Source organism: Danio rerio, chromosome 13, assembly GCF_049306965.1.
Source record: "Danio rerio strain Tuebingen ecotype United States chromosome 13, GRCz12tu, whole genome shotgun sequence".
Classification (NCBI taxonomy): Eukaryota; Metazoa; Chordata; class Actinopteri; order Cypriniformes; family Danionidae; genus Danio; species Danio rerio.
This window is the reverse complement of record NC_133188.1, coordinates 44,970,001-44,995,000: the sequence shown is the minus strand read 5'-3', so window position 1 is coordinate 44,995,000 and position 25,000 is coordinate 44,970,001. Positions and strand designations below refer to the sequence as shown.

General features: G+C 33.3%; 1 protein-coding gene and 1 long non-coding RNA gene across 34 annotated transcripts in view; one reads left to right on the top strand and one right to left on the bottom strand.

Moving 5' to 3' along the window:
* The window catches only part of pcdh15a (protocadherin-related 15a), a 759,862-nt gene that overhangs the window by 411,370 nt on the left and 323,492 nt on the right, over positions 1–25,000 (top strand).
* On the bottom strand, positions 1,453–5,217 carry LOC141376994 (uncharacterized). Of its 4 annotated transcripts, none has more exons than XR_012388717.1 (5): positions 4,920–5,217; positions 4,562–4,617; positions 3,894–3,953; positions 2,606–3,096; positions 1,453–1,687 (listed from the first exon to the last, which is right to left on the bottom strand). It is a non-coding gene; the product is annotated as an uncharacterized lncRNA (long non-coding RNA). The 4 variants fall into 4 exon arrangements; XR_012388719.1 differs by lacking the exon at positions 4,920–5,217 and adding an exon at positions 4,727–4,840; XR_012388716.1 differs by lacking the exon at positions 4,920–5,217 and adding an exon at positions 4,715–4,794.

Here is a 25,000-nt window from a genome sequence, read left to right as displayed (position 1 = left end):
CCCCCCTAATGAATATGGTAATGACTCTACTTCGGCAAAACCAAACGAAAAAGCAATGGCAAAAGCAAGCAAACAAAAAAAAAACCTTTGAACAGAATGTGAATTGAAGGTGCTCCTTTCGGAAGTAGACCGGAGAAAAACTTTGTTTTTTGCAAGTTGGTCCTCCGGAATTAATAACAAAAGAAAAAAATACCGTCTGAGAGTTTAGCTGACGCGGTTAATGTAATGGGGTTTCCATTGCGGATGCACATGGGGAACGTCTCACTGTGAGTGAATTAAAAAAGAAACGGTGTCAAATTTTGTAGTGTCTAATTAGGTGCAAATAGCACACCTAAAACTAAAAACCAAAACTAAAGAGAGCGAACATCAGCAGCGGGAGTGGCGTATCTCGTAACTATCGTTCATGAACCCTATTCGAATTCACCGTCTGATGAACTCATTCTTTGTTGTTGTGGTTGTTGTTGATGTTGCTGTTACAGTTATTTTTTTAGTTGCAGTTGATGTAGTTGTTATTTTTTGTGGTTGTTGTGAATGCTGTTGTTGTAGCAGTTGTTGTTACTAGTATGTGTTGTTCTTTTTACGTTTTTGTTTTTTAAAAGTAAACCTAATATTATCACAAATGGAATATGATGTTCCCAAATAAAGGCAAACAAATAGAAAAAAAGATGGACATTTAAATATATTTTCATTATTAAAATCATTATCTTAGAAATCAATATCAATCAATATAATACAAAACAGGCCCTTTTAAAGAAATGTCATTATTACCTGCAGATAGACACATACTCCTTTAGATTAGTTGTTCTTTTTGTTCCAGTGAAAAGTGCATTTCGCTGTTGTTGAGATCTCACTTGAACATATGTTACTCTCGCTCTTATATACATTTATTGTGTAGAGCAGCCAGATTGGATATTTAGTGCACAAGAAAAAAAAGTGTAGAGAGTAAAGAGGCTTTTGTGAATGTGAATGTGAATGTGTCTTCTATTTTCCATTTTTTCCCTCTGTTTTAAAGGGCAGCGAGTTTACCTGTATGACCTACACTGTAAACGATTTCTTGTTAAATTAACAGTAAGTTACTGGCAACAATTATCCAGTAGCTGCTGTATTTCATAAAACAGTAACATTACTGTAATACTAATTACATTAGTATTACATTTACTGTAAAATGTAATACATCATTTTACTGTTGTTGATTTTTACTGTAACACTAATTACAGTAGTGGTGCATATACTGCAAAACTGAAAACAGTATTTTATTGTACATTTTTACCATGAAGAACTACGGTAATTTAATGTTACTTTCATTATTACTGTATAACATTTTACAGTTATTAAATGTGATTTTATTTAATTTAAGTGCTACTTTATAATGGGTGAAAAATGTTCAAAAATTGCACAAGTGTTATTTTAACTGTTCAAGACGTACACGAAAAATAAAGAAACTGAAACTTTAACTTCACAATAAAGGTTTATTGTGTAAACCATTCTAAAACAGAAGCAATAATTCAATATAACAGAGCAACAGAACACTAATAAACAATTGATCATTAGAACCAGTCAACAATTAATGCATCAAAAATTATTACAATTTTAAAAAAGGTGAGAATACTGCTACAAGACAGGAAATGATGAAGGCCAAATGATGTGGAAAGGGACAGTGAAAAAGGGCAGCAACATGATGATGATCCTGCAAAAATGACAAGCAAAATCAATCACTGAAGTAAAAACTAATCATTCCTCAAACCATTTAATTCATTCAGAAACGAAACACTGCACTATATATATATATATATATCAGTTATATAAAACAGTTTTTTAATTGTTTTTGTTGGTGAAATACAGTTTGTTGTCAATTCACAATTACACTAACGTTAATGGGGAAAAGATCAGCGGGCATTGTTCTTGAAGATCGCTAGTCAGGTGTCCACACAGGTGTGTAAAAAATAAAATCTCATCTTAACTTAATGTCCGACTCTGTATAGCTTGAATATCTGATTCCATGATCACACTACTAGTGCTTCCACGGATTTAAGAGGGGTGAACACAGTTCATTCTGACTTTAAAAGGCTACATATTTAAAATTAAATAAATAAAATAATCTAATTTAACGTGACTAATGTAATTAAATACTTTTAGGCTTTTAACACGTATAAATCCACTTCTAACTTACAGACAAGATTGTGTTAGAGAACATGAAAGCTGTGGGTGATTTTTTTAAAAATAATGCTAATGATAAGTTACTGATATATGGTCTGCATAAAACAAAGTAATCACTAAGCATTCATTTTTGGCAAAATCTGCAATGATGGCATGTCAGCGAGACAAATAAACATTTTATCGAGTCATTTCATACAATTTATTTATTTATTTATTTTTTATACGAACACCTCTCCAGTGACATTTCCTCAAACTAAATCATCATAACGTTACTGTGCATGGCATCAGTAAAATGTTTAGAATAATTTAAATGAATTTAAATTTAAATGAATTTAAATTGATAAATTAAATTAATTTATCAATTAAATCACTGCTGATTACAAACTAACATTAAAGCTAAGCTTACAGAAATCCTGTATGCATGACAATATAAAGATGTATTACTCACTGATGTCGAAGCACTTCCAGGTCATCAGAGATGTAGACAGGACAGACTATGTGCTATCAAATGAGCTCTTGTGCAGCCTTTGTTGGACATCCAGGTAGTATGTTCACCCACACTGTAAGAAACAAAAACAGAAACAATTTATTAAAATGTAAGGGATAGTAAACATGTTTGGTCTACAGAGAGAAGAAAATGTTTACTTTAAGCATTGATCCTAATGAATCTATTTCTGAACTACATTTAACCTTATCACGGAAACAGCATTTTTGAGCTTTTAGACCAGGGGTGCTCAACCTTGTTTGCTTTAAATTAGAATTAAAACAATAAATCTCTATGTCAAATAAAATACTTCAGATCTAAATAAAGTAGGTGTTTTTAGCTAAAGGTTCCTTCCCTCCAGTTAGTTTGGCTGCAAATCCCTCCACATCTGTGCTTTATTCGGTTCTTGTCTTAAGAGTAACTGGTGTCGCATTCCAGGTCCATCACAATCTGGGCTAGAAGGACAATATGCCAAAAGACAAGACACATATAAATAAAAGTCTCAGAATAAAATATTTAAAGGAATAGTTTACTATTTTGCCACTATTTACTCCACATGTTTTAAACAAGTTTGAATTTCTGTTAAACACTAAAGCAGATATTTTGAAGAATGTTAGTAACCAGTAACTATTGACATCCATATTTAAACCAAATTTCTTTAAAAAATATGAGTTTGTGTTCAACGGAACAAATTAAATGTATAACTATTTTGAAACAAGTGGAGGATGCCAAAGATGCTATTATTTTCATTTTTGGGTGAACTGTCCCTTCAATTCAAGTGTCAAGCAATAGTCATAAAAACTGATGTGTCGCTTGAGGAAAACTAAATCAAGTACCTTCTGTGAACAAGCAGAATCATTATGCCATTTTATTCAGTGATTCTCTGTTACATTTTCCCACTATGAAACGATAGCTTCAACATGCAATCCATGTTAAGACAAAAATTAATAGCATAAAATAACATATTGAACTAAACTTACAGTTTCCAGGCTGTTTGAAAAAAAAACACATATGCCCAGTAAAATTGCTAATAAACACAAAGACAACAGTTATAGAAAAAAATGTTTGTCTAATATTTACTCAGCACTTGGTAGGCAAATAGCATAGCCGTGGCTGTTTTAACACCAAATTTTTTTATCTTAGGAACTGCTGGAAGAAGAAAAAGAGGTTGTACATGAACCTCCTCACAACAAATCTGTGAACAACTTGACATTTAAAAATCTAATCAAAATGAGGAAGACATCAACATTACCTTGAATAATCAAGTGAGGAGTGATTGGTAGCATCAGTTTTTCAACATCAATTACTGTAGCTGAAAAACAGATAAATATAATAAGAGTAAAATAAGACTTAACATTAATTAATCTAAATCTATGGTACAACCATACCAATCTGTATGGGGTTAAAATACATTTGTACACAAATCATTCCCTGACCCCATCAATTTCTCTTAGAATAGGAGAAATTATATATATAGATATATATATATAGATATATATATATATATATATATATATATATATATATATATATATATATATATATATATATATAGATATATAGACATATAGATATATAGACAATATATATATATAGTGATAATGACTTTGGCTTATATCTGTGTACTCAGAACGTACACTCACCTCAGGTACACCTGAACACCAAAAATTAAATGTACAATTAATGACACGCTATACATCAAGCTCATTAACATTATTGAGAAATAGACAATTAATATGTATTTTGTTAATATTAACTTTAGCTTAAAATAATTCAACTGCATTTAATTTTCAGCTCCATTTAATAAAACAGTTAAGACTCATTTCATTATGAGTTTAGTTTAAATAACTAACTTACAGTTGAAAAATTTTACCATAATGATAGCTTAGTCATAATGACTATGTGAAGACCAGAGCTTACCTTAACGGTAAACGTTTAACTTTTCATGGTGACTTCGCCTTCATCTCAGTGTTGTGCTGAAATAGAGAATGCATTATTGCAGTTACAATAAGTTAAAGTTGTTTTTTCAGGTAACTTAGCGTATGGTCAAAAACTCACTCAAGATAAACTCACTGTATCTAATACCTCGCAAACACTACAATGACCGCCTGGCGTCTGTTATTTCTTGTTTAAAATACCATTTGTTAACGGACAGCGTGACGAACATAACGTTACAACTAATGTCACTTGGTTAATTCTTTTAAATTACACACTCAATACACAGAAATATATACAAAACAATCCTTCAACGGACAGAATTTGACTTTAAAACACTTACCGATGATGAATTCGCTGGATGAAAGACGACAGGTGAATTTCAAATTAGGAGAGCCGTTGCCTGCAGGTCGAGTCGTGTCCGTTCGGTTCTATGAATCGGCTCCTTCGTGAACAGTAAAGATTTGAATCCGCCTAAAACCGATTCCTTTTTGTATATGATCCGTTACTATTTCGTTATACTGCTTGGCCACACGCATTTATACACTAATTATACACTTATTGCATATTGCTGAATGTGCTTGTGAACACGTGTGATCAAATAATTCGAGCAAACGGTTCAATACGATTCAGAGTCGCTCGAGTGCTGAACCGAACCAGTGCAAACGTGATATTGATTACAATATAGTAACATTGTTTTTTATTCACTTTACCAGCGAAATTATTACATATATCTGACCTTGACAATAAGAATAAAGTTCGTTTGAAGTGTTTTGAGAATTAATATTTTTTTTCTCCCAGAATTCATTTCACATCAACAATGGTAATGGCGGATGAGAAAGCCCAGCTAATATTATACATTTTGCGTTTAATATGTCACGAAATTAAATTTTAACAGTGTTTCATGCGAGAATGTAGTTCTTACAAACTCAAATCTGTGGTTTATTTATAGATATCATGTGTCAATTTTAAGCGTGCTTTGCCGATAGCGGAGATTCTGACCTCCAGGGTGTCCATCATCACTCATGTATCCGGCGAAACGAGGTTATAATCGGCTAGACATGTGAGACTTGCCCCGGTCTTAGATGGCTCTATAATGAATGTGGTATGAAATTTAGTTTTAACCGTTTTTCATGCGGGAATGTAGTTGTTTTAAACTCAAGTCTGTGGTTTATTTATAGAGATGGTGCGTATTTTAAAATATTGTTTTGAAAATGCCCTAACCTCATGAATCCGTCTAAAGCAGGCTGGTCATTCTGACATTTAAGCTGACTTTGGTTTCATGAATCAATTACTTTTGTTCCAGTTTACGTTTTGGTTAAGCACAAAGTTATGTTGATTAAAAATGATTTAATATTTTCATGTTAACCTTATAAAATTAAGGTGCAGTACACCCAAAAATGGAAAACCAGGGGACAGTTTTACGCACTGAACAGTCTGAAGAAACTGGTTAGTTTATTTTTCTTCACAAAATACTTTGTCAAAAAATAAAATAAACATAATAATAATAATATAAAGTGTGTGTAGAGTTTTTCATGGTCATTTGCAGTACTGTATTTAGAGGCACAGTAACTGATTTTTTCCCCCAAATTCATTGTAAAATCTGCAGTAGCATACTGTTAATCATGTTCACAGTATGGAAATGTTGAGAATACATTATCATGCTGTGAAAACAGCAATATATACAGTAACACACTGTGCACAGCTTATACAGTAAACAACTGTTGAGAAATGCAGTATAATACCGTGAAAACAACAGAAATCGTTTACAGTGTAATAAAACATAAATGATGTCTCTTATTGAAATGTGTAGTAGATAACCAATGGAACATTTAAAAAGTGTCCATTAAAAAGCATATTTTTGTATAATGGGGGTGCTATTACTTTAGGTGCACAGTGTGTGACGTCAAATGCATGCACTCGATGAGCTTCTGGTGCTGCATGTAGGTTTTTTTTTTTTTTTTTTTACCGTAACACAACTGAAAATGAAATACAGCTTTTTGTTGAATATGTATTGTGGTTGTATTTTCAGTAGAAGTTGTGCTAGTCTTCACTACTTTTTCCCTTTCTTTGACAAGTGTAAACGATTAGAAGGAATTATTTTCCAAAAAAATTACAACTAGAAGCTGCATGATGTGGCATTGTATCGGTATTTTGTATTCCTAGTTGTGTTGCGTTAAATATATTAACATTCAGAGCAACAATAGGAGTGAAAATGTGTGACATAATTAAAATGATTGACACCCCCATAGTCCAAAATATGTAAAACAATGTGATCTTTTGAAAACTAATCTAAATTTTGTCTTTTAACAAGACAATTGTTTAGTTAAGACACATCACTGACATTATATGAAGGCATACATCTCGGGTCGCTGGTTCGAACCTCAGCTCAGTTGGCGTTTCTGTGTGGAGTTTGCATGTTCTCCCTGCTTTCGCGTGGGTTTCCTCCGTGTGCTCCGGTTTCCCCCACAGTCCAATGAATGAATGAATGAATGAAATTTTTATTTAATTTGTTAAAAGTTTTATTTAATTTTTACTAATTTATTAATTTTATTTTTTTATGTATTTTATTGTATTATTTTTACTAAATATTTACAGTTGCTGCCATGAAATTATAAGCCATTTATTTATATTTTATCATTTATTTTTAGTTTTCTTTTTTAATTAAATTTAATTTAATTTTAATTTAGTTTTGATAAAAATACTCTATTTATAGTTGTTGCCATGAAACTATGAGCAATTTAATTTAATTTAATTTAATTTAATTTAATTTTTTTATTTATTCTTTTATTTTTTACATTTTATTTTATTTAATTTTATTTGTTTTGTGTTGTTTTATCAATATCATATAACAGTACAGATAAAAATGACATTTGATGGACATTTGAATTACAAAGCTAGACATCATGAAATCAGTGGCAGCAATATTTTTTTATTAGTTTTTTTGGTCATTGTTTACAGTTGTTGCCATGAAATTATGACCCATTTATTTTTTTATTTGACCTTATTTTATTTATTTATTTTTTATTGTATTTTATTTTATTTTATTACAGTTTACCCAGTGGCATTTAAGTTATAACATATAACAAATAAACAAATAAACAATAAACGCTGAAGGACATTTGAATTACAAAGCTGGACATCAGGCAATCAGTGGCAGCAAAAAAATATTATTATTATTTTTTTACTCATTGTTTACAGTTGTTTCCGTGAAATTATGATCCATCTGTCTGTGATTTTGAAAGGGTCCAATCAATGCTTCAAGTCTTCTGTATAAACTGTTCTTTGTGTTCGCAAACACAGATAATTAGCCTTTGTGGAAAGTGCAGAGAGATACATAAAATCCTGTTCTCCACGGTGGATCCTGAGGTCTGTCGACTCGAGACGTTTGTGATTTTGCTAGTTTAATGAACATTAGGCTGCTTCAGGACAGACACGCTTTGATTAGAGTGCTGGGTTTTCTGCTTAGAGGATGCTCACAGAAACACTGAAACAAGCATTCGAATCAATTCTTTATTAAAGTCAGAGTTTGCCTCTCAAAATCACGTCTTAGCCTCAATCACTGTTTAAATCGCTTCATATTTCTTTCAAATTAACATTTTTCTTAGAGTTTACATCTTGTAATTTTGACTGTTTTCTCAAGATGCTGAGTTTACAGATTACAGAAAACTACAGAAAATGAACAACTACAGTGAAAATGAACTTTAACCGACAGCACTACAAACTGCACCACTGCGTCGCCTATATTTTATCATATAATAAAATAATGACATTTGACAACCGATCGAGCAGAATTACGGGACATAAACCAAATTCCGACCAATGAGGGGAGAGTTTATTCGCACGTGACTTGTTTGGTTGGGTCCTTTTTAGAAACTTCACCATGTGAATGTGAACTTTAATCCCTGTTTCAGAACAAAACTATTGATCTACAGGTGTGAAGCACATACTGGAGGCACCAAAGGCTTATCGAACATCTTGTACAAGGGGTAAAATGGGAGCCCTTTAAGGAAACTTAGTGTTTCAATTTAGTGATAGCATTTTTACAGCTTTTTACCATTGAATCCACAGCTATACTTTACAGTGTACCGTAATTCTGAGACAGGTAAGTGTTCCTTTTTGCTAACATAAGATGAACTGCTCTGATAAAGTTGTACATGCAGCTCAGACTCAGTGCTGAATGAATGTCTGAAAGTGTCCTTCATCTACAGAAGAGCTGTTGACGGAGTATTTAAGCACCGCACTAGAGCTCTAGATATTGACACAGAGCACCAGAAAGATGCCACAGATGACCAAACCAGATGGAGATGTTTTCTGTGACAACAGGAGAGAAGAAACTCATCAGTAAAAGAGACACAACACACTGACAGAGATCACTGCTTTCTGCACTGTGCTGGAGATTGATTTAATGAGCTCTGGATAAGGACAAACGTGTGCTTTATTTTTAGTGTCGACTTTGTTATTCTGACAATCTTAAAAGGGTTTTTGAAGAGCGAGACTGACAGTAGGATTGTTTGTTTTTATTTAATTGCATTCACTCAGTCACTCCATTCATCCAATTCTTTCTTTCTTTCTTTCTTTCTTTCTTTCTTTCTTTCTTTCTTTCTTTCTTTCTTTCTTTCTTTCTTTCTTTTTTCTTTCTTTCTTTCTTTGCTGTTCACTTGTTCACCCATTCATTCATCCATTTATCCATACATCTTTCATTCATTCATTCTTTTTTCCTTTTTTCATTTATTCTTTCTTTAATTTGTTCGTTCATCCATCCAGCCGTCCATTCTTGTCTTTCATTTCTTTCTTTCTTTCTTTCTTTCTTACCATCCATCAATGTCTTTCTTTGCTGTTCCTTTGTTCACTCATTCATTCATCCATTTATCCATGCATATTTTTCATTCATTCATTATTTTTTTCCCTTTTTTATTCATTCTTTCTTTAGTTCATTTATTGGTTCGTTCATTCATCCATCCATCCATCCATCCACCCTTGTCTTTCTTTTCTTTCTTTTTTCATTCTTTCTTTCTTTCTTTCTTTTTCTTTCTTTCTTTCTTTCTTTCTTACCATCCATCCATGTCTTTCTTCACTGTTCGTTTGTCCATCCATTCATTCATCCACCCATCCATCCATCCATCCATCCATTCATCCGTCCATATTTGTCTTTCATTCATTCATTCATTCATTCATTCATTCATTCATTCATTCATTCATCTATCATTCATCCATTCTTTATTTCTTTCTTTCAATCATTTACTTTTTCTTTCCCTTCTTTCCTCCCTCTTTTCTTTCTTTCTTTTTTTTCTTTCTTTCTTTCTTTCTTTCTTTCTTTCTTTCTTTCTTTCTTTCTTTCTTTCTTTCTTCCATTTGTAATCCTTTCATCCAGCCATCCATCCATGTCTTTTCACTGTTTGTTTGTTTATCCATTCATTCATCCATTCATTCATCCATTTTTGTCATTCATTCATTCATTCATTCATTCATTCATTCATTTGATTTCTTTCTTTCTTTCTTTCTTTCTTTCTTTCTTTCTTCCTTCCTTCCTACCTTCCTTCCTTCCTTCCTTCCTTCCTTCCTTCCTTCCTTTCTTTCTTTCTTCCATTTTTAATCCTTTTATCCAGCCATCCATCCATGTCTTCTTCACTGTTTGTTTGTTTATCCATTCATCCATCCATCTTTGTCATTCATTCATTCATTCATTCAATCATTCATTCATTCATTCATTCATTCATTCATTCATTCATTCATTCATTCATTCATTCGATTTCTTTCTTTCCTTCTTTCTTTCTTTCTTTCTTTCTTTCTTTCTTTCTTTCTTTCTTTCTTTCTTTCTTTCTTTATTCCTTCCTTCCTTACTTTCTTCCTTCCTTCCTTCCTTCCTTTCTTTCTTTCTTTCTTTCTTTCTTTCTTTCTTTCTGTCTTTCTGTCTTTATTCCTTCCTTACTTCCTTCCTTCCTTCCTTCCTTCCTTTCTTTCTTTCTTTCTTTCTTTCTTTCTTTCTTTCTTTCTTTCTTTCTTTCTTTCTTTCTTTCTTTCTTTCTTTCTTTCTTTCTTTAATTTTGTATCCAGTACTGATGCATTGAATTGAACACAGTGACAGTAATGGATTTTAAAGTAATCAGTTTGATCTTTTAGTTTTTTGATGCTCTTTTGTTGCTTTGGTTGATTTTTTTATTATTTATTTCTCTCATTTGTAATTTACATATATGATAAATCCATCTGCCAAGTGATTCAATATAAACAGACAATGTAATAGCAATTTTTATTGTGCTGTTATTTTTGCTCTTTTTTTAAAGCAAATAAATACAGATTTGGGAAGGAAAAGATACTTGTTTTTTGTTTTTCAAAATAATAAAGAAGACGTTGGTAACACTTTAAAATAATGGTCCATTAGTAATCTATGTACTAACATGAACAAATAATTAGTAATGCATTTATTACCATATTTATACTTCTTTGTTAATGTTAGTAAATGTTATTTAAGTTAAATAGCTTTAGTTCATGTGAGTTTATGTTAACTCACAGCACATTAACTAATGTTAATAAGCAGAACTCTGGATTTTTATAATGCATTAGTTCATGTTGAGATATTATTAATTAATGCTTTACAAAATTATTCATACTTTGTTAATGTTAGTTAATATGTTAACTAATGAATTATTATTCTAAAGTGTTACCAAAACAGCTCATTCAGCTATGATTTGTAATTTGTATTTATTTTAGAAAGCTTGCAAGATGCTTTCTCTCAAGTCTGTGAGAGAATGAGTAGCCAATAACACTGAAAAACCAAGAGACTGGCAGTGTAAAAACACACTGTCACTCTCACAGACAAAAAAAGAAGCTAGATAGACAAAAAAAAAAGAGAAATCATTCAAAAAAAGCACTTCAGTCGCAGCGCTATTTTTGCAGTTTTTGCTTAGAAACATTATAGTCAAGACATGTCACAGTGACTCTGTGGTTTAAATACACGCAGTGAGTTTTATTAACGTCAGAGCTCTCTAAAGCTGTTTATTATTAAGCAGGAAAGCTGAATTTCACATTTCTTGTATCCGCTTGTTTTATCCGTTGAAAATATTTTGCCCACTCAGACATAACCAAGGAACAGAAATCCCACTGTGTTAAGCAGCCAAGAGTTTATCAGGATCAAAGCGAGAGTTCTTGTCTGGGTAAGACAGTCACACAATCTAAGTCCAACTGAGCTGCTTTTCACATTCACAAAGCACTAAAGCCACAGTGAAACAGCAGAGCGGGGAAAATAGCCAGTATACACTTAATTTCTTGATCTGAGTTACAGAATTCGTGGACTTATTATGACAGACACGCGTTAGGTTTAATTTACTAAAACACTTCTGAAGCCAGAAACACAACCAACCTGAGTGAATCTCATAAAATGTTTCAATTTCCCCAGATTCACTTTTATTTTTTTAAGCATCTATGACTTTTTCCATTATGATCAGTATAAACTCTGTATGATGGATAGTGAAGTCCAAAGTTTATTTTTTCCAAATATACCTAAACTGTGAATTTTTCAGCAACTATATTGTTTTAGTTTAAGAAGGTCATTTTTTTTAGAAAGTAAGAATTGTTTTATTTTATTTTATTTTAAATTTCACCACAGTGGAATGAACCACCAAGTACTCTGGCATATGGCTTTCCAATCGCTACTAGTGAAACCCAGAGCAGGGCAACACACATACACTCATTTTATATTATTTTATTTTATTTTATTTTATTTTATTTTGTTTGTTTTGTTTTGTTTTGTTTTGTTTTGTTTTGTTTTATTTTATTTTATTTTATTTTATTTTTTATTTATTTATTTATTATTATTGTTGTTATTGTTGTTTTTGTTGTTTACTTATTTATTTATTTATTATTATTTTTCTCCACTGTGAACTCATATTTAAAATTTAACTGTTGTGATCACCAGCAGTGTTGCCCTTGCAGGCTACTGGGGAACACTCACATTGAAATGAACTACTTATCCCATCATGCACTTTACTCACACACCAGTCCCTGATCTCACCTTGATGACACACGCCTGAAGCTTGTGAAGACTGAAAACAGACCAGGGGTATCCAAAGTCGGTCCTGGAGGGCCGGTGTCCTGCTGACTTTAGCTCTAGCTTGCTTCAACACACCTGCCTGAAAGTTTCTAGTATACCTAGTAAGAGCTTGATGAGCTTAATCAGTTGTGTTTGATTAGGGTTGGAGCTAAACTCTCCAGGACCGAGTGTGGACACCCCTGACTTAGACTATAAATACAGTTCACAACCAGGTTGTCCAATTAGCTCATCATGTACATCAGCGGACTTGAGATGCAGAGAGGAGTTGACCACGACAAGGTGAGAATGTAGTCAAATTTCAAAATGTTGTCAAAATAAGCCGATGGGTTTACTTTTTCTGGATTGCTCTTTAAAACTGTCGTTTGGATTTAGGGAAGTCAATCTGTGCTTTTGAAAACACTATTGATTGGGTTTAGGGAAGTGCCTCTGGTAGATTTATGTGAGAAGAGCAGGCGCGAATGGAACTGGTGAGAGAAGTTTGAGATCTCAAAAAGTGTTCACAGTGACTGGTTAATTAGCGAAAACAAAAACTGAAAAAAAAGAAAAAAAGAAAAGAAAACGTAGCTCTTGGGGCATATTTGACGCTCTATAAATGTATATACAGGGCCGACATGTCCATAGGTGACCTAGACGGAGTAAAGGCGGCGTCTGCAACACCCCAACCCCCCCCCCCCCCCCCCCCCCCCCTCCCTTTTGGTCCTCATCTTCATCTGTGACACAGCACCACTTTTCATGAATCAGTCACTTCCATTTTTACGTTTGGGTTGAGGGCAGTGTGATCGTCGGTTGCCTAGAGTGCCAGTTCAGCTTGCTCAGGCCCTGTGTATATAGGTATGTTTCCATAACAACACTGGGTGGTGAATTACCAAATTGATGGAATATTTTTGAGTGTCTGCTATTTATTCCACCAAAAAATATGTGTGCTTCTGCTTCCTAGCAACTTCCTGCTAACAAAAAACATGACTTTCTGTTAGCAACTTAACTTATCTTCTACAGTAATAAAACTTTGATCTCCTACTAGCCACATAAAGTGAGGTATACATCTTTGTGGACAGTCTAGTAACTTGTACACATTTAAAGGCTTTATTACCAAAAAGGTCATATAATTTGGTTAATGTCTTCATAAAATTTGATGGCATACATTCAACGCTTAATTCTAAATTTGAATGTAAATATGACATGACAGTATGAGGTCTTTTATATATGAGAACTGTCAGAATAAGCGCTATAGTCATCCTAGTAGTTAAATAATCTATTTAGTTCCAGTGTTAAACAATAAATTTAATTCCTTTTTAACGTTAGCAAATACATTTGTTTCAATTTTAGCGCTCATTTCTTTTTAGTGCATGTTGTTTTTGCTGTTTAGCACTTGTCTGCATCCTGTGCTATTGTGGCCATGGGGCTAAGCTCTCGGTTATGGATTTCTCCTGCTTTATTGTGGCACTTTTGTAATCGCCCAAAGAAACGTTTGAGGGCATGCTGGGAATCAGCATGATTCTCTGGCCACCGAATGGATGAGAGGCTGAAATCTTCTGGCATTCTGCTGTTTTTGAGCCCTTTTTTTTTTGGAGTGTAAATGAAGATGGAGAGATAAATCTGCTCTCTGACACAGCCTGTCTTTTACAGATAGTTATCAGGTCAGGAATAGAGTTGTCTCCACCATCTGATATGCCAGGAGTCCTTGTCATAGTTAGTTTACATGACATTTTACAGACATCTACAGAAAATTATTAGCCCTCTTTTTACAAATATTTCCCAAATAATGTTTAACAGAGCAAGGAATTTTTCACAGTATTTCCTATATATTTTTTCTTCTGGAGAAAGTCCTATTTATTTTATTTTGATTAGGAAATAAGCAGTTTTATTCATTTTTTAAAATAATTTTTATTTCAATATTATTAACCTATTTACACATTTTTTGATTGTCTACAAAGATTTGTCTAAATACCCTAACTTGCCTAATTAACCTAGTTAAGCCTTTAAATGTCACTTGAAGCTGAATACTAGTGTCTTGAAAAGTATCTAGTCAAATATTATGTACTGTCATCATGGCTTAGATAAAATAAATCAGTTATTAGAAATGAGTTATTAAAATTATTATGTTCAATAATTCTTCATCTGTATATTTTATATGATATTTTATATGACTTTTTTATTCAGAGGTTGCATTTGTCCATATTTAATTCAGATTTGTGTTTAGAGTGTTTATGTACAAGGTCTGCAAATTGATACAAAGTGCATGATAAATGAAGTTGAGTCAAGTGAATGAAAGACCTGCATTATGAAGGACATCTACAATTTCACTCTTCCTTCATGCACAAACCGATGCAGGTTTTTAAACCCAGTCTTTATTGGACGTTGTTTAGTTTGACTTTCTAACACTGTAGTTGTAGTTGAGGAGTTGAGCCTGGAAGAGTTTGGTTTGTTTTGTCAAAATGTTGAATAGATGCTTTTTAGGGTTGCAGAATAAATCAACATTTTTGTTATGTGAATATCGCAATATACATATTAGAGCTGCATAATAAAAAAACACGGATATTGCGATAATTTATTATTCTGCTATAAATATGTATCTTTGTGTTCCTGCTATTAGCATACCTTTTGCATGACTTAAATGTTGCAGAGTCCTGCTTTTCTTTTTTTTTGTCTAAAAATCTGTGAAGATTCAGTATAGATGTTGAACTGTGTGGCCAAGCAATCAAAGCCCTGTTAAGGAATCAATAAGATGCAACTTCAGTTTGTTTCAAGTGTTTTTGCTTAGCTGATTGTTCTCTATGTTTACTGGTTGATAAATCTATACCAGTAGAGCAAAGCTGTGGAGATATTTACTGTGTTGCATTGTTTATGGATATTTATGAGCATTTTACACCTGCACATTCATGCAATTTTGCACACTTCTATTTCTATTTAAATTCGATTTTAGTTCAGTTGTTTTTTTCATTGTACATAGTGTTAATCTATAATATAGATATAGTATAGCTTTTTTTAATATTTTATTTTTATTCTTATTTTTTATATTAGTTTTTTAAAATGTAATTGTATTTCTTTTTTGTATTATATAATTTATTTGTTATTATTATTATTATTATTATTTTATTATTATTATTTTTTATTATTCGTTTTCTTTCCGGCTTTTTCTTTTTGAACTGCCAACTTATCCAGCATATATATTACGCAGCGGATGCCCTTCCAGCTGCAACCCATTTATGGAAATTATTATTAACATTATTATTATTATTATTATTATTATTATTATTATTATTATTTATTTTATTTTTTTAAGGTCCCGTGCAGTCCTAAGCATTTCACTTGTCAGCATGGGGATAATGACGTACAAGTTTGAGTTTTGTATTGTATTTATTGCACCTACTGTATTTTGTTTGTTTACATAGTTAAAAATTGTGATTTGTTTTATGCAACAGTGAAACAAGGCTGTTCACTTGTGAACAAGTTATAGTGATGCTTTCTTTTTCCTTAAATAGTGTGAAAAATAAGTTAGTTATAACAAAAGACATCATATAAATATTGCATTGCATATCTAATATTGCATTATTTACCATGCTAATAGTTTTTTTCTTTTATAAAACAGCTGTAATTCAAATATAGTAATGGACATTTGGTTTCTGACACTTGCTGGTCAACCAATCACTGCAAACTAGACCATTAACCTTTTCACACATACGATCACACCGGTGTGATTAGTATGTTTAGAGCACACGTCATCATATACTAAAAGTTAAATCTAACAGTGCATGCTGAGGCACAGAAAGAGGTGCAGAATAAATATATTTTATGTTATAGACATTCAAATACACATAACTACAAGCAGAACAAAGCATTTAAGGTTTGTAAAATACAAAAACAATATAACTGGACAATGTGCTTTGTTCAAGTAAGATACGCAGTGTTTATGTTACTCAAGTATTTTCTCTATTCCTCTCCAAGATAAACAGTTGCTTTACTTTCATGTATCTTGACAGAAATTTATGATTAAACGTGACGTTAATGCAGGTGGCGCAGTGGGTAGCACAATCGCCTCACAGTAAGAAGTTCACTGGTTCGAGCCTCGGCTGGGTCAGTTGGCATTTCTGTGTGGAGTTTGCTTGTTCTCCCCGTGTTTACGTGGGTTACCTCCGAGTGCTCCGGTTTCCCCCTCAAGTCCAAAGACATGTGCTATTGGTGAATTGGGTAAACTAAATTGACTATAGTGGAAGTGTAGGAATGAGTGTGTATCGATGTTTCCCACTGATGGGTTGCATGAATGAATGACGTGAATCCAGCAGCTCGGATCTCTCCTGCTGAGTTGTGACAAGAAGAGATACAGCTGCAATCGGAAGCTAAAAGGAATTATTTATACTATTAATTAAATTATGCATTAATTGTATTTAACTAGCATCAACCCCTATCTCAACTGTAAAGATGGGATACAGTTGAAGATACTCGCATCAATATAGCATAATTTTTGTTGTAATAATTTAAAAAAATAAAAATAAAATATATAATTTCTGTTCTAGCAACAATGAGCCCATATCATAAAACAAATAACACGATCAAGCGGTTTAAAAGGCAACATATATGTTATATCACATATTTGACTATCAGAGTATCAGAAATATCACAATATATTTAGAATATTCTGTCAATATTTAAGGAAGAGGGCAATAAGAAACAAAAGTCAACATATACATAGATCTTCGGGTCTGGTGGGTCACGTGCTAAACTTGACGCTTCACCATGAAACTTTAGAACGCAATGGATTCTAAGTAACGGTCACAAAATAAACTCATGCAAGAGGGCCAGCTGGAGGATTTAAAATTCACACATAAAAAAGGTTAAACCAATCAGAAAAGAATAAATTATAGCTATCTGACCAATCAGAGCAGAGCAGAGTCATCCGACCAATCAAAGTGAAGCAGAATGGAGTAGAGCTATCTGACCATTCCGAACAGAGTACAGTACACCCATCTGACCAATCAGAGCAAAGTAGTGTTGAGCCATCTTACTAGTCAGAGCAGAGTAGCCTCTCAGCAAGATATTTGAATGGACCATTTCAGACACTGTGAGAAAAACACTGATACAGTGTATATTAGTAGAAAATCAATATTTTTTGGACCTGGATATATACAAACCAATTGCAGATGACTCCAAGGCAAATTATGAACTTTTAAAATATAACAGGAGCACTTTTAAAGCATTACAATCTGTTAGAACTTTTAACATGTCTATTAGACTATAACGACCATGAATGGAGGCATTCAGCTGATGTTTGGATGGAAAAAGCTGATCAATGCCCTTATTTTCAATGTTCTTTTGCACTGCATGCTAAATAGAGATGTTAGACCAATGCGACCATGTGATTAAAGTCTTGCTCCTATTAAGTAGTAAGTCACAGGGAGGCAAATGGGACACAAATTACACCGCCTTCCTGAAAACGACCCACCTTTGCCTCTCTCATATGCAGTTCATCGCTCTCTTTTAATTGACTTTTCGCTTAGCGACTGATTGTTGTAGATGAGTTTGTATCATCTGACTGTGACCCCAAGCACTGAGAGTGTGTTCTGTTGTTTCGGGCATCATGATTGATCATGCTCTTTCTAGCCGTGTTAACTCTAGACCTCAACCTATAGCTTTAGCTTTTAGCTTTTCAGGATTTGCTCTGGCCTCTCAGATAAGTGGATCAGACCGTAAGCTGCTTTTCTGTGTGTGTGTGTGTGTGTGTGTGTGCGTGTGTGTGTGTGTTTGCTGTTTACACACTCAGCAGTTTGTCCAAACTCTGCAGCTAAAATCATGTGACATCAGTTAATAGAATGAAATGTGCACACAGCGGGAGTTCAATCCTCCAGGGTGGTCTTTGTGTGTGTAAAATGTTCTGTGAGTTTGTTGTGAGTCCTCGTTTAGTACATTAGTGGCCTCATCTGCATTAATTGTTCTTATCTGTTTAATCTTTATGCATATGTATTATAAATTCAACCGTTATTAGCTGGGTTTGCTTTAGGACAGAGATTTTAGATTGGGATTCAGAGCATAATTGCATTTTAATTTAAACTAAAATGCCCTTCAAATTAAATCAGTGAAATCTATTAATGTAAACAAGAATTGCACAGGCACGGTAATGATATTGAAGGTAGGCTCTGTAAAATGTGATATAATAACCTTTTTTTCACTTTTTAGAACAACAATTTATCAAGCGCATTGTCAAAAATATGAATGGAAATATAAATATGTGATTTTTTGAGAATAATATGAGAATATGGAACTGGAAGAGGAAAGATAAACTGCTTGATTTGAATTAGAGACCCAAACGGTGTAATTTGTGCAGTTGCTGACATTGTTATGGGCCACAAATGGCTTGTAATGTAAATCAATGAGATCCTTATAGCTGTATTGGAGATTATTCCCATTAAAGGCATAGAAATATTAGTTGTCACTTCCATCTCCTGTCTCCCATTAATATCCTCGGAAAGATTTGTAATTGTTAAGTTTCATGATGAAATCTTTGCAGTTTTTACTATGTGGCATATAATATACAAGTTGTTCTGGGACCTCGATTAAAAACTCAATGTAATTTAATACATTTTATTGTAAAAAAAAAAAAAAAAAAAAAAAAATATATATATATATATATATATATATATATATATATATATATATATATATATATATATATATATATATATATATATATTAATATATGTAATAAGGTATATGTAAGGTATACCTTACTAATACCGGGTTGGACCCCCTTTTGCCCTTAGAGCTACCTTAATCCTTCCTTGCAAAGATTCAGCAAGTTACTGGAAATGGTCCATGTTGACTCATGTCAAAGTCACTTAAATCATATTTCTTCCCCATTCTGATGCTTGGTTTGAACTGCAGCAGATTGTCTTGACTACGTCTACATGCCTAAATGCATTGAGTTGCTGCACCGTGATTAGCTGATTAGAAATTTGAGTAATGAGTTTTGTACCTTATAAAGTGGCCGGTGAGTGTATACACATACAGTGTTGGGGTAACACATTATAAGTAACAAGAGTTACATAATGACATTACTTTTCTAACAATTAACGCATTACTTTTAAAAATTAAGCAATAATATTTGATTTACCTAAAAAAATGTAATGCAATTTCATTTAGTTATTTGTTTAGTAGTTTAATTGATTTGCTTTAAAAAAATGTGAATTAAAATGAACATAGTCACATTAAATCCTTCACACAACATATGTATTTGTTTATTAACATGTAACATGTATTTCGCATAGTAAAAATATAAAACTGGTCAAATATGATACAGCGGTTTTTGGGTTAAAAAATTGGATTTAAACCAGGGATTTATACATTAGTTATGTATTTAGTCGGATAAAAAACAGATATTCATTTTAATAAAACTAAAAGATTAACATGATCTAAAAAATAGCATAATATTTTAAAATACAAAAATATTGAATAAGATTATAAATAATAAATAAAATTAAAATAAATGTATTTATTATAAATTATAATAAATTTATTCATAATACATTATAAATAAATTAATAAAATTAGAAATAATTGTTTAGTTTTCAATCTTTAAGCGCTTATTGTGTTTTACTGACTTCATGGCTGTAAGTTCTATAAACTGTATTTCATGTCTCATTGCATGTAATCTGGGTCATGTTTACTTTTGCGTTGTACAGTTTTGGTCCTAGTCATGCAACTTGTCCATGCAGGCATCTGCCTAATTTCTATAATCTGCATTGTATTATTTAAAAAAAAAATACCCCCTGATCCTATCAGAACAGACCCATGACCCATTTTCGGGTCATGACCCACCCTGCTGAATCCTGCTGTGAAAGTCTGTTTATGCATCTGAAAGTAAGGCAGATCAAGCGTCTGTCTCGCGACTCACAGCGGGCTCTGTTTTCTCAAAGCCATCTGACATTTCTTGTCCTCTCCTTTAATTAATACTCACGCCTTGTTTTTGGCCATCGCAGAAGTCATCTTTAATAAACCCAGAGGCTCTTAAAGGCCGGGGCAGCATAGAATAAGGCTCCTTTAAGAGGGCGTAACGAAGCATTTGGGTTGTAGAAAGCTACTAGAGTAAACAGAGCTTACAGAAGATTAGCTGCTGTTTGATGCTGGGTGGAAGTGCGTCTGTGCCCTAGTTGCTCTGTTGAGTTTGCGTCTGTCAAAGAAGCCACGGAGCCTCTTTTCTCCTCAGCAGATGGAGACACGTGTTCTAATTGCAGCAGAAGTGGGCTAGATCTGTTGGAGGAAACTCAGAAAGGAAAGGGAGTGAATGCGTACTGCAGTGCCACCCTATGTGATTTTGTTACAGAAAATAGTCATAATTATGTCATTTTTAGTTTAAAGTGATACTTCACCCCCAAAGTGAAAAGTGGCTCATAGATAGCATATGAATAGCAAAACGTCAGAACACTTGACTGCTTTGTTTGGATTTTAGTCACCGTCTGGTCATTCAAGATTTAGGTAATTTTTTTTTCTTAAGTAGAACATTAAAGAAGATTTTTAGCTGAATCTGTGGTCCTTGTTGATTTGTAGGGCGTCACCAGTCCTCGCAATTATGTTATCAAAGCAACAAGACTACAATTGGACTAGATTTGTATGCTCTACAGTGTTTCCTCTAGGATTTTTTCCAGCTGTGACGGCAGGCCTTTTTTTTTTATTTTTATTTTTTACACAGATCTACCTGTGGTGTTAATTCAATGACAAATGTCGTGAGCGCAGTATTACAAGTCGAGATCGCATTTATTTAATAGCCTACAGCATGCGGATCTCTTTGCTTGCGCGCCGATTTCCTCTGTTCGTGCACAAAACTTCTTGCTCGCCCCCTCAAATATAAGCCACTTCAAGAGCGCAGATCTTGTGCGCTCTCAAATAAATGCTTCTGAAGTGCGATTTAGTGCATTTATGTAACGAGTATGTCTCCAGCATTTATTAGAATTGATATGAATATATATGAATGTCTCCCTAATAAACCTACAAAGCGATATTAATGCGTCCTTAAGTAAGATAAACGGCTATACGTTGTGTTTACTGGCCTCACACACCTTTCAGTCAGCCAGTCAGTCAGCACGTAACCTTAAAGGGTTAAACAAATGAAGCACAGCAGTACTACGGTTACAAAAAAGATTGCACTGTTATAATTCACTTACCCTTTAATACGTTTTGGTGCGATTAATGCTATTAAAAAAATAAATAAAAAAATTGTATGAGAAGCTGTAAAATAGCTGTGGCGGGATGAATTTTGGCGTGGCTCCCCTACATGGAAGAATGAATGTAGCGGAAACCATGCTCTAGATCAGGGGTGGGCGAACACGGTCCTGTTGGGCCGGTGTCCTGCACAGTTTAGCTCCAACTCTAATCAAACACACCTGCTTATAGATTTTTTGTGATCTTAAAGACAGTGGCAATTTCTTAATTCCAAGAATGCATTCACACACACACACACACACACACACACACACACACACACACACACACACACACACACACACACACACACACACACACACACACACACTACGGACAATTTAGCCTACCCAATTCACCTGTACCGCATGTCTTTGAACTGTGGGGCAAACCGGAGCACCCGGAGGAAACCCTTGCGAAGGCAGGGAGAACATGCAAACTCCACACAGAAACACCAACTGAGCCAAGGTTCGAACCAGCGACCTTCTTGCTGTGAGGCGACAGCACTACCTACTGCGCCACTTCCTAGTCTTAATTTAATTTAATTTAATTTAATTTAATTTAATTTACTTTACTTTAATTTAATTTAATTTAATTTAATTTAATTTAATTTAATTTAATTTAATTTAATTTAATTTAATTTAATTAATTTAATTTAATTTAATTTAATTTAATTTAATTTAATTTAACTCAGTTTGTTTATTGAGATGCAACTTTGAATGAATATACTTGATTGATTGGCTGATTGATTGATTTACTTGATTGGTTGATTAGTTTAATTAAATTTATTATTTGTTTGAGATGCTACTTTGAATTAATATACTTTTGCTGTAGATAGTAAGCTAATCATTTTATTATTATTTCAAATAATTTATTAGATATAGCAATTATTTATATACACTGTATATTGTGTTAAATTAGAAAGTCTAATGTAAAATCCTTCTGGAGTAGACCGTGTTCTCTGTGCTATATTCTGGGGGTGCTTCCAATATCAATACATGATCTTGGCTCAAAAAATAATGCAGCTCTTGATGCAAATAAGCTTAGTTGTCAAAACAATCATGATGAATGGACACAATACAGGTTGAGTATATTCTTAAGCACCTCTGATTGTCCATTGTGTTCACACACTCAACAGATATGATAAAGTATGGTTCTGAATTAGAAACAAGATTTGACGGGTAGGAAGTGAGAATGTGTTCCATAATCATAATTTGTGTCAAAAGTAATAAAAAATGTAGCAGTGAATCGTAGAAAGTATATTTTTGGAGTGGTTGCACATATCCAGTTCCATCTGAGTGCATACATTTACATCTATTCATTTCCCAGAAGCTATTTTCCAAAGCAACTTCCAGTGCATTGAAGGTATATATTTTGTCAGTATGTTTCCCCAAGCAGGCAGCGCAGTGAAGCTTCATGAACCATGTGGTTTACTGAAATAGACCAGCAGGATATTCAGAATTCCACTATGTTTGTCCAAATGCTTGTTATTGACTCCACATCTTCTGTAGCTCCTTTGCATTTCCATGAATGTTGACAATATTCTCCTTTATTTGGATCGCAGATGCACCAGAGGTTCGATTATGGGAAAAATCATGATTATCTTGGTCATAATTGTAGTTACGATTATTTCAAATGATTCTGAGTGGGCCTTATGACCAACATTTTTTGAAGATTATTATTTTTTTACCCCCTGTAAATAAGGTTGCTATTACACCTGTACATTAAAAAAAGATTATTAAACTTCACACTTCTTAATTCTGAGTTGGAATGAGACAAAGTAAAAAACAAACAAACGAAACGTTCTCACAATTCAAGAAATATAATATACTGTATACACATTGACTGGCCACTTTATTAGGTATACTTTACTATTACCTGGTTGGACCCCACTTTTGCCTACTGCCTTAATCCTTCATGGCATAGATTAAACAAGTTACTGGAAATATTTCTGAGATTTTGGTCAATATTGAGATGATAGCATCACGCAGTTGCTGCACATCCATTTTGTAAATCTCCCGTTCCACCGTTCCCAAAGGTGCTCTTCATGCTTGAAGTAGCCATCAGAATATGGGTACCTTGTGGTCATAAAAGCATGGACATGGTCAGCAACAATACTCAAGAAGGCTGTGTGCGTTGACAGTTCTCAATTGGTACTAGTGGCCCAAAGTGTGCCAAGAAAATTATTTCACCACAATATTACACCAACACTACAAGCCTGAACCGTTGCTACAAGGCAGGATGTATTCATGCTTTCATGTTGTTGATGCCAAATTTGGACCCTACTCTCTGAATGTCGCAGCAGAAATTGACACTCATCAGATCAGGCAACATTTTTCCAATCTTCGATTGTCCAGTTTTGGTGCGCCTGTGGGAATTGTAGCCTCAGCTTGCTGTTCTTAGCTGACAGAAGTGACATCCTGTGTGGTCTTCTGCTGCTGTAGCCCATCTGCCTCAAGGTTTGATGTGTTGTGCATTCAGTGATGCTCTTCTATATACCTTGATTGTAATAAGTGGTTATTTAAGTTACTGTTGCCTTTCTATTAGATGGAACCAATCTGGCCATTCTCCTCTGACCTCTGGCAACAAGGTATTTGCACCCACAGATCATCAGTTTCTGAAATACTCATACCAGCCTGTCTGGCACCAACAACCATGCCATGTTCAGAACCACTTAAATCACCTTTCTTTCCCATTCTGATGTTTGGTTTAAACTGCTGCAGATTATCTTGACCATGTCCACATGCCTAAATGCATTGAGTTGCTGCCATGTGATTGCAAACGCTGATTAGAATTTTGCGTCAATTAGCAGTTGGACAGGTGTACCTAATAAATTGGCCGCCGAGTTTAGAGTAACCCTATAAAGTAAACGACATAGTACAATTTCTGTAAATTCAATCAATTAGTAGTTATATTGACCACATGTAAAGAACTATTTTTGTTTTTTGACATTTTAATGTATATACTCTGAAATGCTCTCATCCTCATGATCATATTTTTTTCACTTTATTTAGAATTTCAGGGTAAATGTTTGATGAAATATATAAAAACCATTAATAAAACATAAAACATTTTTCAAAAACTAATGATTACAGGTTTAACAATATATATATATATATATATATATATATATATATATATATATATATATATATATATATATATATATATATATATATATATAT